Genomic DNA, 16,012 nt, shown 5'->3' with positions numbered 1-16,012 from the left:
AGTGTGCCCACCACAGGGATGCGCCTACACCCCAGTAGCGCACTCAACCCCTCAACCATTTAGGGCGTACCAGTGAACAGTTACGCCACCTGTAGGAGCACCTTAAAACCGACACCTGCTCACTTTTCCTATCAATTGTTGATAAACTTCACGCTGTGCGCCATGCCTCAATCAACTCAGCCTATATTAACCCTCACTGTTCTCAGGGCAGGCAGCACGCACCTGGCAACATGCAGTACGAAGAAATATCTAAATCTACAGAAGCTCGAGCTGAAACTTTAGCTTTCGACACCAACGCAACAGAGAGGATATACGCTTTAATCGATGAAGACTCAACCCAAACTACGACCAGCAGAACAAGGGAGCAATGCATCAAGCAACTTCTATACTTGTCAAGACGCCGCATTAATCAAAAATTACACGCCAACACTCTGATTAAGTACCACAAGGTACTCCGCATCCCTCGTGGCCTACGGATCGCATTAAAACCGTCACTTTGTAAGAACTCTAAGTCGTTTATTGAGCGTTGGAACGCAATCCTCAATAAGTGCAGCCTGGATCTGATCCTATTAATTGTGGAGGAATTGTCTGGCATTCTAACTGAACTCACCCATGAAATAACCACCATTGAAAGTGAATTAAAGGAATTGAGTACCCCTGAAGAATTGACTGCTACACTAGATGAAATCAACGCACAAATGGATAAACACACTAAAGAAATAAATGAGCGTAAGATACGCAAATTTCGTCGGGACACCTTGGACTACAAACTAGGTGAGGTATACATGTGGGCTGACGTCTACGCCCAACGTCGTAGGAATAAACCCTACAATCCTAATACTGACACCTCATCTTCAGGGAGTGACAACACCAACCGACCCCCGAAGAGGACCCCAATGGGGGCATCAACATCCGCTCCTTCATCCAGTGAAGCACTTCCAACTCAAAACATTGATCTAACCACCACCGAGGCTTTTTTAGGGGAAGGCTCAGACAAAACCGCAGACCCAGACGGGGCAAGAGGGCCGGCAAAAAACAACGGAGATACCCAACAAACCTCGAAGCCCAACAAGAAAACCAGGAGGAATCGTTAGTGATCAATATCTCAAATGTCCACCTCACTGATCATGAGACCAAGATTCTCCAAAAAGGCATGACATTTGTTCCTACCAGCGATACCAACCTACTCGAATTGGACGTCAGCACGTTCAAACTCACAAGGAAACTCCGACTTAAACACTTCTTTGAGAAAATTCTTGATCCCACCACTGATCCAAAACCTGATCAACTCATGGGTTTACGGCCTTCTAGCACTTTCATACCACCAGTCAGCCACAAAAGCATCGATACATTCGAGACTCTAGTGAAACAGGATATCTCTAAGATCAATTTTCGGAAAAAGACTCACAAGAACATCACTAATAAAGACATGGACACTCTTAAGAACATTGCACGGAACCCGTCCATAAAATGCGTGAAAGCAGATAAAGGTGGCGCCCTCGTCATCCTTAACACTGAACTGTATAGACAGAGAACCACAGAACACGTCATGGACCGCAATGTCTACCTGCCTCTAGATGGTAATCCCACAAATGAGTATAAAATGGAACTATTGTCCATTGTCAACAAAGCCACAACTGATGGAGTCATTGAAGACAGAACCAAAAGATACCTGGTCACAGAACATCCCCGGAGTCCATCGTTAACCATGCTACCTAAAATACACAAAAACTTAATGGACCCACCATTTCGCCCCATCGTCTCGACCAGAGGGTCAATCCACGAACCTACAGGCAAATTTATAGACCATTACCTACAACCCATGGTTCAAAACTTACCTAGCTACATCAAGGATACTACACAACTGTTGAACAAGTTATCCACAATAGAATTTCTTGAAAATGAGAAACTATTCCTTTGCACGGCCGATGTGAGGAGTTTATATACCTCTATCCCTCATGAAGGAGGGATCAACGTGGTGGAACAAGCCTTGCTTTCATCTGATATCAGTGACAGCTTGAAACCATTCATTCTCGAATTGATGGTATACACTTTATACCATAGCTACTTTAAACACGACGAAACCTGGTACTTACAAATGTCCGGAATGGCTATGGGCAATTGTGCGGCTCCTTCTTATGCGAACCTATACATGGGCAATTTTGAACTCAACCACATTTACAGAAATAAAACCTGGATGGACAATCTGAAGCTTTACACACGCTACATCGACGACCTACTCTTCATTTGGAAAGGCTCCCAGGAGAGCCTAGAACTTGCTTTAACAGATCTCAATACCAAGGATGATCGCATTGACTTCACTTGGAACATAAATCAGCAAGAGATCGCTTTTCTGGACGTTCTCATCCAAATAACCCCACAAGGCATACAGACAGATCTTTATCGAAAAACCACAGACCGCAACAACGCTCTACTCTACAGCAGTTTTCATCGTAACTCCCTAAAAAGACACTTGCCTTACAGCCAGATGCTGAGAGTTACCCGTATTGTTTCTGACCCAAATATCAGGATGAATCAAATCGCAAGTATGGCATCAAGGTTCCGTTGCAGAGGTTACCCAGAGACTATTCTCAAGGAAGCTACGGACCGTATATCCGCAACCTCCCAGACAGAAGCTCTGACGAATAAGCCAAAAACTGATAGCCAGAGAATGGTACTAGTCTCGAGATACTCCACCTCGAGCAACAAATACAAACAGATCATAATGAAGCATTGGCGCATCCTTTCATCGGAACCGGATTTCGGTGATCTTTTCCAAGAACCCCCGATCTTCGCCTATACCAGGCCTATGAACGTCAAAGAAATTTTAGCAAAGCAAACAATTGATGACACTTCAACTACTCACACTGGCACTCGACCATGTTACCATTGCCGCAACTGCAATAATGTCATGAAGGGCAATACTATCTGCCACCCCATGAGAGGATTCAAAATTAAACTGAATGTAGACGCCATATGTGACTCTTCAAATTTGATCTACCTTCTTAAGTGCCCATGCGGTAAAACCTACGTGGGCAAAACAAGCAGGAAGATAAAGACAAGGTTGAACGAACACAAGTCCAACATAAGGACCAAAAACATAAAGTCTAACATTGCCATCCATTTCAACGAAGCCAATCATAACGTGGCTCAACTCAAATACATGGTCCTCGAGATTGTCCCCAAAACAGAAGGCAGAGACAACAATAAGGCGTTGTTGCAAAGGGAAACCGCCTGGATATACAGGCTGCAATCTCAGAAGCCTTTCGGTCTTAATGACCGGACAGAACAAAGTTGTTACCTGTAATGCCGCCCTCGGGCATTTATTGATGCATTTTGACTTTGTTTTGCCTTTTGGATCTACATGCCACTTTGTTTAACATTACTTCTCCACGTGACCTTTTGGGATTTGTATCCTCCCTTCCAACATGGCCACTTCCCTCACCTAACGCTGAGACTCACTTCACCCTTCTTTCCTATAGTCCCTTTTTAGTTTCCCCAACCTTTTCACCACTCATCAAAACTCCGCATCTACTACGCGAAGTTCTGCTTTCCCGGAACCCACCACTCGGCTCCGCCACACCGGCAGACCTAGTAAGTGTTTTTTCGTAGGTCGCATAACTCTCCACTTCACTATCACCCGCCATAGGATTTATAACGGTGATTCTTTGTTCCTTCCAGGAGCGCTGAGCACACCGCAAGCTACCCAGTAAGCCGGGTTCGAAGCTCCTTAAAGCTGTCACTTTCACTATCTAATCGCTCCGTTTCTTTAACCACCCACTCCGTGTTATCCCGCCATGCTTCACTTTTCCTTTCATTTAAACCAGACACCATCACTCTTAGTTCACAATGTTGACACTTGCGCAACACTTATATTTCTGACCTGTGTTTAAAACACCCCGGTTACTTTCCTTTTTTCCGTTTCTCAACTCTTGCACCTTGATGAAACTTCACTTTTATGTCTCTGGGGAGACGCCGCTTTTTGCATGTTTTTATCCTTGTTATTCCACTTTTGGACACATATGGTACACACATAGAGTCACCTATATAAACAGTGATGCATGTCATTTACGTTGATATTAAGTATAGTGATTTGGTTTTACATATCCTCTTTGTTCTAGTGCTCCTTGAGAAAGGACATCTTTGTCCGAAATGCATCGGAGCCATTTACAGTTTCTAATGGATTTAACTGATGGTCTGCTAATTCATATGAATTGAATATGAAACATTTCAAATGAAGAATTTTGATTAAAACCTTTGAAACCTTTCACCATGGAACTTTATTTGAACTAACTACCTGGAAATCACTGTGTTGTTTTGTTTCACACAGCTCCACACAAGTGTGCCCACCACAGGGATGCGCCTACACCCCAGTAGCGCACTCAACCCCTCAACCATTTGTCAAGAAGGCACTGTTACCTGGCATGACCCCAACCAACATGTTAGCTGCAACAGGCTTTAGCTGTGAAGGCCCGGGCTGCCGTAGTAGGTGTTTATCGTAGATATCAAGCAACGTCTGTAACAGCATACATAAAGCCACAGGCTGGGGACGTTTTTTCTGGCAGAGGATTGTGGACAAGCGAAAGTATCAGAATGGGCTACTTTCCCTTTTCACATTGATTGCTAGCAAATTTGAAATAGGGTTGGCCTGTAATCCAATGCCTCTTGCAGACAGTGACAGCCTGCAGAGTAACTGTGCTTGCCTGTCTTATTGCAGGTAGTGTACACGTTTCCGAATAGCAGTGGTTCTCAATTTCTTGAGCAATGAGCTCCTGAGCAACACATTTAGAGAATCTCTGAGGGAATAACTCGGTGGCCAAAGATTGACTTAGACAACCTACCTGCATTTAATACTTGTACTCTAGACTGGACCACCTCCAATTAATATGCTTAAACCCCTGCCACCATAAATCACATATCAGAGCAGCACCATACATGTTGAATCCCTCTATTTTGACACAACATCCAAGGCATAGCTTATGCCTGGAACTGCTACACAAGAATTGCAACTACAAGCTGAATAACTGTCTCACCCTCATCCCTAGGCCCTTCCTTGGAGTCTCCTTACAGAGGGCCTCATTTATGAGGCTGTGCGTCACTTTTACGCCGCCGGTGCGTCACTTTTTGTGAAGCACCAGTGGCGTAAAAAATGTGCCTTGTTGCGCCATATTTACAAAATGACGCATCTAGGTAGATGCGTCACTTTGTAACCCCCTGCGCCACATTATACCTCCGCCAGGTATAATGTATGCAAGGGGGCGTATTGACGCAAGGAAGGGTCGTAGAAGTGACGCAGTGACATCTATGAGATGTCACTGCGTCACCTTTAGGACGCCGTGCCATCAAAATCTTGCGCCTGCCTCACAGCAGGCATAAGACTGACGCAGGCCCTTTCACATGGGGCTTGCCCCATGTGAAAGGACGCATTCCTGGAGTTGCGTCACTTTTGTGACACCCTCCAGCAATGCGTCACTTTTGCGCTTACAGATACATCAGAAATACTGACGTATCTGTAACTCCTTGCGACATGAGGTGTCATACACTATATATGACGCAGCAGGAATGTCGCAAGGAGTGCGCACTGAGAAGTGACGCATTGCTACTTTCACGCAGCGATGCGTCATTTCTCATAAATGAGGCCCAGAATGTCTAAGCTAGAGAGGGTGCACAGAGCGGACCCACTCAGACCATCTCTAGACTGCACCACCTCTCACTAATATGCCTAATCCCCTGCCAACTGAAAACTCATACTGGAATGGAACTGGTAAATTGCCTATCAGCATAAAAGGACATCAAGAAGAAGTGGAAGACATTGATTTGGAGCCATTTTCTTTTGGCATGCTTCCTTCCATCTTAAGCAAGATAAGAGAGCCAACCAAGCTAGACAAGATGCAAAGAGAGGAACCATGTAGACCATCTTCTGATAAGTACCCTATGGACATTTTAGCCAAGCCACACTATTTCACACTGAAAGAGGAAATAATGAAAGTGGCTCAAAGTAAAGGAGAAGTTGCTTTTCAAGAATATGAAGGGCAGATATACTACAAAATAACTGCAGAGAATTTGAAAACATGACAAATATTTCCCCCTATCACATATAAGCTTAGGGATGACAACATCAAATGTAAATTTACCTTTCTTTTTTGGCATTCTTTTGAAAAAGATAGCGAAATGTACTACTCCACGAACAGAGATTAAGCAATGGATGCTTTGGGCCTGGACCTCATCACTACATCAACTATGCTGTTAAACGTTCAACCTCCAGTCAGGCTTCCTCTCCCATGGAGATGTAGGTAACCAGAAATGGTCAAAAATGCCCATGGAGATGTAGGTAACCAGAAAAATACCGAATGCAAGGAAATTCGGTATTTAAGAGTCGGTATTTACCATGGATTGAAAGCAGGTGGTAACCTTGTGCAGGCTATAAAATAAGGCCCTAAAATGCAACAGTATGGCGGCTTTCTACATCATAGCAAGGCGGCAAAGACTACAGGCAGCAGGAGTGAGGGAATGGATGAGGGAGGAGCAAGTGTACAGGCAGAGGATAACACTTTTCCAACTGACTGATCCAGAAATACTTCAAAGGTACAGGCTACAACCCAAAACCATCCTGAACCTGATCAGGGACCTGCACCAACTCCTGGAGCACCCAACACCAAGGGCGCTCGCCATCCCACCCCATGTGCAGGTGCTGTGTAGCCTACACCTGCTTGCCTCTGGGAGTTACCAAAGTATGATAGCTGCAGTAGGTGGTGTGTCCCAGAGCTGCCTGTCCCGTTTCTTCAGGAGATTCCTTTACACCATGATGCAGAGGATGGAGCATTATATTTCATTCCCTGACACACCTGCAGAACTTGCAAAGACCAAGACTGATTTGTATCAACTTCCCTCACGTGATAGGCTGCATAGATGGCACCCACATCCTACTCTGCCCACCTGCATCCACAGAACACCTATACAGGAACCGGAAGTCGACGCACTCCATCAATGTGCAGGTCATATGCAATGCTGGCATCATCATTACAGACATCGTGGCAAAATTCCCTGGGAGTACCCATGATTCGTACATATTCCAGAATAGTGGGATATACACACGCCTAGTTGCTGGAGACTTTGGGGACGGATACCTGCTAGGTAAATGACTTTGACACACCCTGACAGTCATAGTAGATGAATGTATCATGATAATGCAACTAATGGCATTCTTTCTCCCCCCTAGGCGATAGTTCATATGCCCTGTGGTCCTTTGTGCTCACCCTACCTCAACCCATCCACCAGGAGTGAAAGGCGTTACAATGTGGCTCACAGATCTACTCGCAACGTTGTTGAGCGCACATTTAGTCTCCCCAAGAGCAGGTTTCGCTGCCTCCACAAGAGTGAAGGGGAACGCCAGTATACTCCAATTCTGTGCTGCAAAATGATAGGACCTGTGCCATGTTGCACAATCTTGCCACCAAGGAAGGCACAGAGTTGGAGATCACACATCATGAGGACATTGATGATGACACAGAACAGTCAGAGCCCTATGCTACAGTAGCAGCACCAGCAACAGATGGAGACTAAGATGGGCAGAGATCACACGGCAATATTTCTAAGTAAGTAATGAGACTCAGACAGGCTAAGAATATGAAGTACGTAGTAAAATTTTTACTACGGCATTCAAATCATAACACACCATGGTATCACAATGTCCATGTTCATGAATGGGTGGTCACAGTTAACCCCACCGTGACCTGTCCTGTGAGTTGAGGGCAAAGTTAACATTTGCGTCCTCGCAGTACAGGGTGGGATGGACGAGGCTGGTTGTCAAGGCTTCCGGTGTTGCCTGGCTCTGTAGATTATCACCTGCTGCTCCTCCGCATTTCAGGAACAGGAGTGCTTGCGACACCCCTGCTGGTGGATTCATCAGTTTCCCCCACACCTGTGTCACCAGCAGTGGCTGCCTTTTGCGTTAGCATCAGCTCCATGGCAGAGGTGACTCTGCCCATCCCCCTAGAGAAATTGGTGCAGCAATGCACAATTGCATCCTGCATAGCTACAGAACGTCTGCACAGCAGGGAGGTCGCAGTGGCAAAGCGGTTCAAAGCTTTGGTCTGCTGCCACAAACCCAGATCCCTGCGCCTCTCCAAGTGGTCCCTATCTAATTTGTCACACAGGACAGTCATGCAATGGGTTATGTCTGTCATGCCATTTGCCAGCGACTGCATGCTGTCCGAAATGTTCCCTATGCCCTTGTCGATGTTTTCCATCTTGCTGTTAATGCTGCGCACCTGCCTGTGAACTGCCATCATTGCCTTTGCTTACAGGTGCTGAACCTTCAACATGGTGGCCTCCAGAATGCAGAAGACACCTCAACATCCTGCCCTTCACCTCTCTCCTGTGCCCTTCGGCCTCGGACACTGGCCCGCACAGCTCTTGGAGTGGGCTGCTGCTCAGCGTTGTCTGACACTGATGGATTACTTGCCATGTCACCCTCCTCAGATGTTTCAAGAATGAGCACATTAAGCCGCCTTGCCCTTCCCTGCACACAGGTGACATTGATGTTGGTGTGGGGAAAAGTGCTGCTTCTACTGACTCTTGAGTCCCAAACAACAGAGGTGACTGAGGCTGTGGTGTGGTTGTTCGCTGAGGTGTCTTGGCTGCCTGCGCTGTGGTTTTCCCTTGCTGAACTGTCTGGGACCCGCTTCTTCTCTTCTCTTCTCCCTCCTCTCTGTTGTTGGTGCCCTCTCCTCCCTCTCCTTTGCTGTGCTGCGCGATGACTCTCCTGTGGAAAGACATGGAAATTGTGTCAGTGGAGTTGTTCACCTGTGTGTCTTGATTAAATCACATTAATATCACACATTAGCCTGCTCCTCATCTGATTCTGGTAGTAGTGTGTCGTATCTCTTGCTGTATCCTATGGTGACTGCATTGATGTATCTACCTATGACTAAGTCTCCCATGATGCATTGCTGGGCATTAGTGAAACCTGTTCTGGAGTGTGATGCAGGTACACACAGTGGGGAAGGGGGACAGGGAAATTGGTAATTAATATTGTCCATTTTTCTTACCTTGTTTCTTTGCAGCTCTGTCAGAGCTGTCAGCTTCACCAATGCCATGGATGCTTTCCGGCTCCAGGGTGGATTTACAAGCTCCTTAATGTCTGTGAGTCGTGGGGCTCGGTTTTTTCCACCCCCTATTGCTGCAGCTTCTTTTCTGTGGGCAGCTAATTTCTTTTTTGTGATGATACGCAGTCCGTACCACTTTTTTGAGGTCATCTATTTCCCTGTGGGTGACCCCGATGGAATTGACCTTGGCTTGGATGTCAAGCCAGGCAGTGCATTTGCCAGACTCTGCAACATGCAGAGACTGTTTGTCAAATATTTTGCTGTGGTGTTTCACCACCTCCTCAACCAGCACCTGCAGTTCTGCAGGGCTGAATTTCATTTTCCTCCTGCGCTCTGCTGCATCCTTCTGGCCATCCTGGGTCTCCATTGTGCTGCTCAGGTATGCTCAGGGAAGCCTGCTCCACTGTCTTTCCTCCAGTTTTCCAAACTGTTCAGTTGGTCAGCACCTGCATGGGTGTGGCCCATCCCAGGTACCCGGGAGGGGTGCTTGATTCTGATTGGTTGGTTCCTCTGTACCTTTGTTGTTGGGTGTGGTGAGTATTTCTGGTTGGTTCACTGGCTCAAATGTTTGTTAATTTCAAAATTCCGATTCGGTAAATACTGATTTGGTAAAAGCCATTCATTCATATGGGCCAGGAGGACCATCGGAATGAATGGGTATTACTGATTCGGGTAATAGAGATAGGGTAAATTCCTATTTGACATTCTGAGTGATTCCGAATCGGTAAATTTTACCGTTTTTTTTTTTTAACCTACCTCCCATTTTCCGATTCTGAAATACCGATTCGGTATGAGTCGGTATTTAAGAGTCGGGAAAAAAAATTACCTACATCTGGTCCTTAGTCTTTACCCCCCTGAACAAGCTCAATCTTTCATTCTGATTGTCCAGCAGCACACATAATACCTACAGCAAGTGTGCATTATACATTTCCCATTAAACCAGGCATTAATCTCCAGAGCATCAAAATTACAGTCAATAGCTTCTACCATCTCATGCTTTGCTGGAGATCCACACAAGTTAAAACAGTTTTTGGACTCATTAACCATGTATTTTGCCTTTCCCCTGACCCAATTTGCTCAATACCACACCAAAGTAGGCTATCTGATTATGCCCCCTTTATAAAAACTTTCAAATGAATGTTTGTGAGGTCAGACCTACAATGTTCAGTTGAAGAGGCACTCTGTGAGATCCAGCAAGGGATGCAGGACGTTCTCTCTTACATAAACAGATTCCGCCAATTAGTAGCGGAAACAACCTTGGTTGAGCTTAATTTAATAATGCTGTTTCGAAGAAACCTGAAGGAAGAGATAAAGGATGAGTTGGTCCATTCTGCCTGCTCCCTTTTTCTTTGTTGAACTTATGGTGCAACCATTCATGATTGACAGCCGGTTGAATGAACATCAAATGGACAGATAAAGTCCTGGTTTTCCCAACAAGAATCCGGGCTCTGTCTGTGAGATCCGAAGATCATTCTGGAGCCTTCTGTGATCTACTCTGGAGAGTAACAAATGCAGATAGGATCAGCTTGAGCTACGCTCACAGGGTCTGAATGGGCACATCACAGGAAGAATCGGTTTGGCATGTATTGTGGATCCCCAGTTCATTTGATTTGTATTTGCCCTTGGCATCCCCAACAGCCATTGGGAAATGCCAGACACTGCCTCTTGTTAGAGGTGAAAGGGTGCTGTTGAGTAAAGTTCCTTTCGTATGTGTTTCTAAAGAGTTTCATTCTACCAGTTCATATAGGAATGCCCAGTGGAAATATGTTGAAGGTTTCAGCTCTCTTGAATTGTGGGGCCAGTTGAGTATACATCAGCAACTCTTGAGTTACAAGGCTAGGGCCGACATGTATTTTTAAGTACTCACCAGAACAAATAAATACCATGGGTGGCAGTCCTTTTGTATCTGGGCCTGTAGTCGAGATGACAACAACATTACGATTAATCGGTGGTTCCCTTCAAGAGGAAAATATTTTTTGCTATAATTGCCTCCCTAAATAATAGCATTGTCTTGGGAGTACCCTGGTTGACATTTCACAATCCTTACATCAACTGAGAGACTCATAACATTTCTCCATCAACTCATTTTTGCCATACACACTGTTATCCAACTGGAGAATGGTGGACTCATAAAGAGTTCATTCCAGGTCTGATTACCAAACCCGAAGCAATAACTTGTCATGAAGGAGTACCAGTCTTGTCTCATCATTATGCAGATCTCTTTGAAACAGCAATAGCACTACCTCCAGATGGAGAATATGACTGCGCATTTGAGTTCAAAGATGAAATCACTGTGTCCTTTGGAAGAAATATTCCCTGTCCGAGTCGGAAAAAGAGGTCCTTAAACAATACTTAGAGGACAATTTACAGACTGGATTCATCAGACGATCATCTTCCCTTGCTGGAACCTCAATGTTTTTCATACCCAGGAAATCTAACAAATTAAGACTCGCATAGACTGTCATGATCAGAATAAAATTACCATCAAAAATCTCTATTTTCTCCCCTAATTATAGCCATTCAGGAATCTGTAAGAGTGTCACACCAAACTTGATCTACACTACCTTATCACGTTGTACTTATCAAGGAAGGGGGTGGGTAGAAGACCATATTCATAACACCCTTCGTTCGATTTGAATATCAGGTTTTGCTCTTTGTTTTGAGAAGTGCCAAGCAATTTTTCAACGATTCATGGCTCACATTTTTTCTGACATGCAAAACCAATTTGTTGACATTTTCATGGATAATATCCTGGTATTTTCCAAAGATCCATCATTACAATATTCTCATGTTTGTCAAGTGCTTAACAGACTTCATCTAAACCAATTATGTTTTTAACCTGAAAAATGCTATTTTCATCCTTATGAAAATGATTTCCTCAGATTCTGGTTGAACAGCCAAGGAATATCAATGGATCCTCATAAGATCCCTCAATACTGGATTGGCTGGCTCCCTCTAATGTCAAAGAGACTCAGTGATTCCTTGGTTTTGACAACTTCTCTCCTGATGAGTAATATCACACGGATTGTATGGAAGGATGTACTGCAGCAGGGCTTCTTCAGTCATGATCACACTGACACTGCCTTCCAGGAGGTAATACAAGCCTTCACTCAGGCACCTATTCTTTGGTATCCTCACTAGGGGTGGACAACAAACTCTGCTCCGCCAGAAGATTTTACGAATCTTTGCCACTCTGTTCTCTGTTTGGAGCATGGAGCTCAGCAAAAACTCTGACAACCACCCACCCCCCTTAAATCAAACATGGCCAAATGTATCAGGACACAAAAAAAGCCTCAACAGCAAGAGATCTGCACCAAAAGAGCAATCTCAGTGTATCTCAGAGTTATTGAGTCACATAATGTTCACCCTGCATGAATATTGACACAGCTGCACTGCTTGTTCTGCCGGCAGAGCCGCTGCCAGTAGCCCTCGTATTTGTCACTGTCACTTCACTAGTGAAAGAAACTGCAAATCCAACATATCTGGGAAATGTAGTTTTTTCTACTGTTTGTTCTTCTGCCTAGTCAAACACTAGCACCAGAACTCCCAGAAATGCTACGGGGTGCCGCTCACTGTGTCTTGCTGCTGTGACCTGACTTCGTAAATGTAAATGTATTGGCATTTATATAGCGCACTACTTACCCGTAGGGTCCCAAGGCGCTTCGACCGCTGCGAAACCCTTCCTGGCTTCCCTGAGAGATGGTCCCTTAATGGGTATCCCCAGGGTGAGACCAGGCATCCCCGGCGGTCTGGTGGGGCCGTTAGTGAAGATGAGGCAAGCTAATGCCCAGAGTTGCCGAGTGTGATCGCTGATCAGAGTGGGCACCGAGGCGAGAGAATTATCGAGTCCGCTGACCCTGGTCCAGAAACCTGCCGCGCCGGGAATCGAACTCTGGTCCCGGGCCGTCCTCTGCTCTCGGGTCTGCCGCCTCTAACCAGTGAGCCACACTACTTCACTCCGCGGGAGCCGCTCACTGTGTCTTGCTGTTGTGACCTGAATTTGTGGGATTACAGCGCATTTTCCAGCGCTTGCTAACTTGTGCGGGGAAAGGGGAAAGACCAGCTACAGACGCAGAGGGACTGCGAGGTCCAGCAGGCTCTCTGCTGCACAGCTGCTGCCTCTTCCCTCGGCGTTCCCGCCCCCACGCTTGTAGCGTTTTAAATCTCACTCCTATTCCCGTGATGTGGGACGCGTGCAGGACATAGCCCGGGGCGAAGCCCGGGCAAATGGCGGGTCCTCTGAGGCCCTCAGAGACCGATTGAGGCTGGGCTGGGCCTACTCTCTTCCATTTTCTGACTCTTATAACCACTAGGATCTGATGGCTCAAAGTGCGGGCCTATCACTCTCAGAGAAGGTTGGGTGCAGCTTCAACGGCCCCTTGGACAACTACTTTACGAAGGCTCTGTTCGATCCAGAAAGGGAGAAAACCTTGGCTGAGCGTAGGGAAGATCGCCGTCGCTCTGTCGAATGCCTGAAGAACAAGGCTCTTGCTGATTCCCCGCTTAATGCCCTTCCTCTTACTTTTGGATGTACTTCTACTAATGAGGATCCTTTATCCTTGGAAAGCTTTCCACTTCTGTTGCGTGATTGCACTCCAACACCTGTGGGCATTACTGTCCAGCCTGCTAATGACGTCCCTCATTCCAGTTCGATTATTTCCGATACAGACCCGTCTACCCGGACCCTGCTAAAGGCCAAACCTGCTCAACACAAATTGAAAAAATCTGTGCAGGCACTGAGTCACGGCCCACCGCCTGCAAAAAGAAGACGGAAGGGGGGGCTCTCCATAAATCAAAGATTAGTCACTCGGACTTTGGGATATCATCAAAAACTACTACTAGAACTGCCCAGGCCCCAGTGTTTGCTCAAGATAACACGTCAGCTCTGGCTACCTCGCCACCACCCGCTCCAGCTGCAGAAATTGTTAAAACTAATGTCCATGTATAATTTTGGATGACCCCTCTCAAATAGAGGGTTCTACTGTGGCCTCATTGGATAGTATGGAACACATAATCAGGTCTTTCATTTTACCAATTATTGAGAGGGTGAGGGGGGTGGAGAAAAAGCTTGAAGCGATTGAAGCTGCCATCAATAATCACCAGGGACCATCTAAGGCAGTGGGGAGTGGGGTCTCAGTTTCAGTGCCTTTAGTCGTGGCGGCTTCGAGCACTCTGGCCATTTCGAAAGGTACTTCCCAATCCACCAATGTAACGAACCCCAAGCAAAAGAAGGGTCCCTCCCCTAAACAGCTTACTAACATACTCCCCACACCATCTACTGTAGCAGCTACAGGGCCTGGAAAACCCTCTGCTGGGATTGCACAGCACACCACAAAAGGTCCCGCCAGACATACTAGGTCACCCATTCGAAGAATTCCTCAGGCAGAATTGCCCCCTGAAGCTGCCCCGTATGTGGTTGTTCTATCGGGCGTTCCTACCTTGCCAGTAAATAAGAGGGAGGGTTTTTTTCAGCTCAAAAATAAAATCATGCACTGGCTCGCCCAATTGAGACCTCTTGCACATAACATCAATGGCGAGATAGTGCATGTTAGACGCCTCCCTTGGTTGGGTAGTAGGCTCAAGGATATTGACGGAGATTTAGTAGTCATAAATTTCAGAGACCCCCGAGCAGTCACCTATATATTACATTGGCCTCAGGGTAGAGGCAGTAACTCCATAGTCCCGCGCCCATTGACTTACTTCTACCCTAGATCCCTGGTGTTTCCCTCTACCTACATCGGTGGTCAAATCCCAAACCAGATTGCTCCTTTACTGTCCTATAACACTGGGTATCCACCACAACCCTCACATCTCCACCATGTTGCTGAACCCTTTGGGTGGAATACAGTACCTTTTAGGTCCAGTTCAAATACTAACAAGAGAATGGAACATCTGAGGCCCGTCACACCTTTGGAGACAGCAAATAGGTTTGATGTCTTTTCTGGCCTGGATAACTGCGACCGAAGATTATTGTCTGACCACAGTAAGGATGGTCAAACAATCGAAATGGGTGAGGGTCCGACCTATGGGGAGGCTCATGTCATTGAACCCCTTTCTGGGTCATTAGCTAACACTGTGCCTTCGACAGATGATCCTATTGTGATGTGCATTAGCAAATGCACATCCTCGATGTCTATTCTATCCTGGAATTTAGCCGGTCTTCAGAGCAAATTAGATTGCCCTGACTGGGGGTCCTTTATTGATACCCAAGATGTTTGCATGTTTCAGGAGACTTGGGCACGGGAGGATAAATGGCGCTCAGGCTATGCGAGCTTCTCAATTCCAGCTAAATGGGAAGGGAGAGGACGGCCTTCGGGGGGCCTTTGTATTTGGGTGGAAGCACATTTGGGTTGCAAGGCCAGGGCCATTAACACCAACTCTCGGGATGTCCAGTGCGTTATGTTGGATTGGCCGAACCACTCATAACTCACATTGATAAATGTATATTCGCGACCAGTGGGTATAACCAGGCCATCACCCACCTTTGAGGAGCTTTCTATATTTCCTCCTAAACTACCCAAGGGTGCTGTGATCTTGGTGGGGGAGATTTTAACTGTCAGTTCGAGACGCTATCTTTGACAATGGAGGGAGCATTGATGGAGGAGGATGAACAGTGGGGAATACACAACTAGTTGGCCCTCCTCCTAAGCCATGGACTCCTCTCGCAACACAAATTTTGGCATTTACCCTTAATAATTCTCTGAGGGCTTGTAATGGTAGATATGGGAGCGATATCCCCCCAAAATCTACTTTCTACAAACCAGGGCAGGAGTCCCACTTGGATTAAATCTTGGTCCAGACTGTGGACTGGAATAAGGTCCTGGACTTTGAGGTAGTTCGAAGAAGCGACAGCCATCATAATGCGCTGACTCTCTCGCTGGTTCCATTCTATGGCTCCAAGGATG

This window comes from Lissotriton vulgaris, unplaced genomic scaffold (genome assembly GCF_964263255.1).
Source record: "Lissotriton vulgaris unplaced genomic scaffold, aLisVul1.2 SCAFFOLD_1306, whole genome shotgun sequence".
NCBI lineage: Eukaryota > Metazoa > Chordata > Amphibia > Caudata > Salamandridae > Lissotriton > Lissotriton vulgaris.
Note: the sequence above shows the minus strand (reverse complement) of the source record.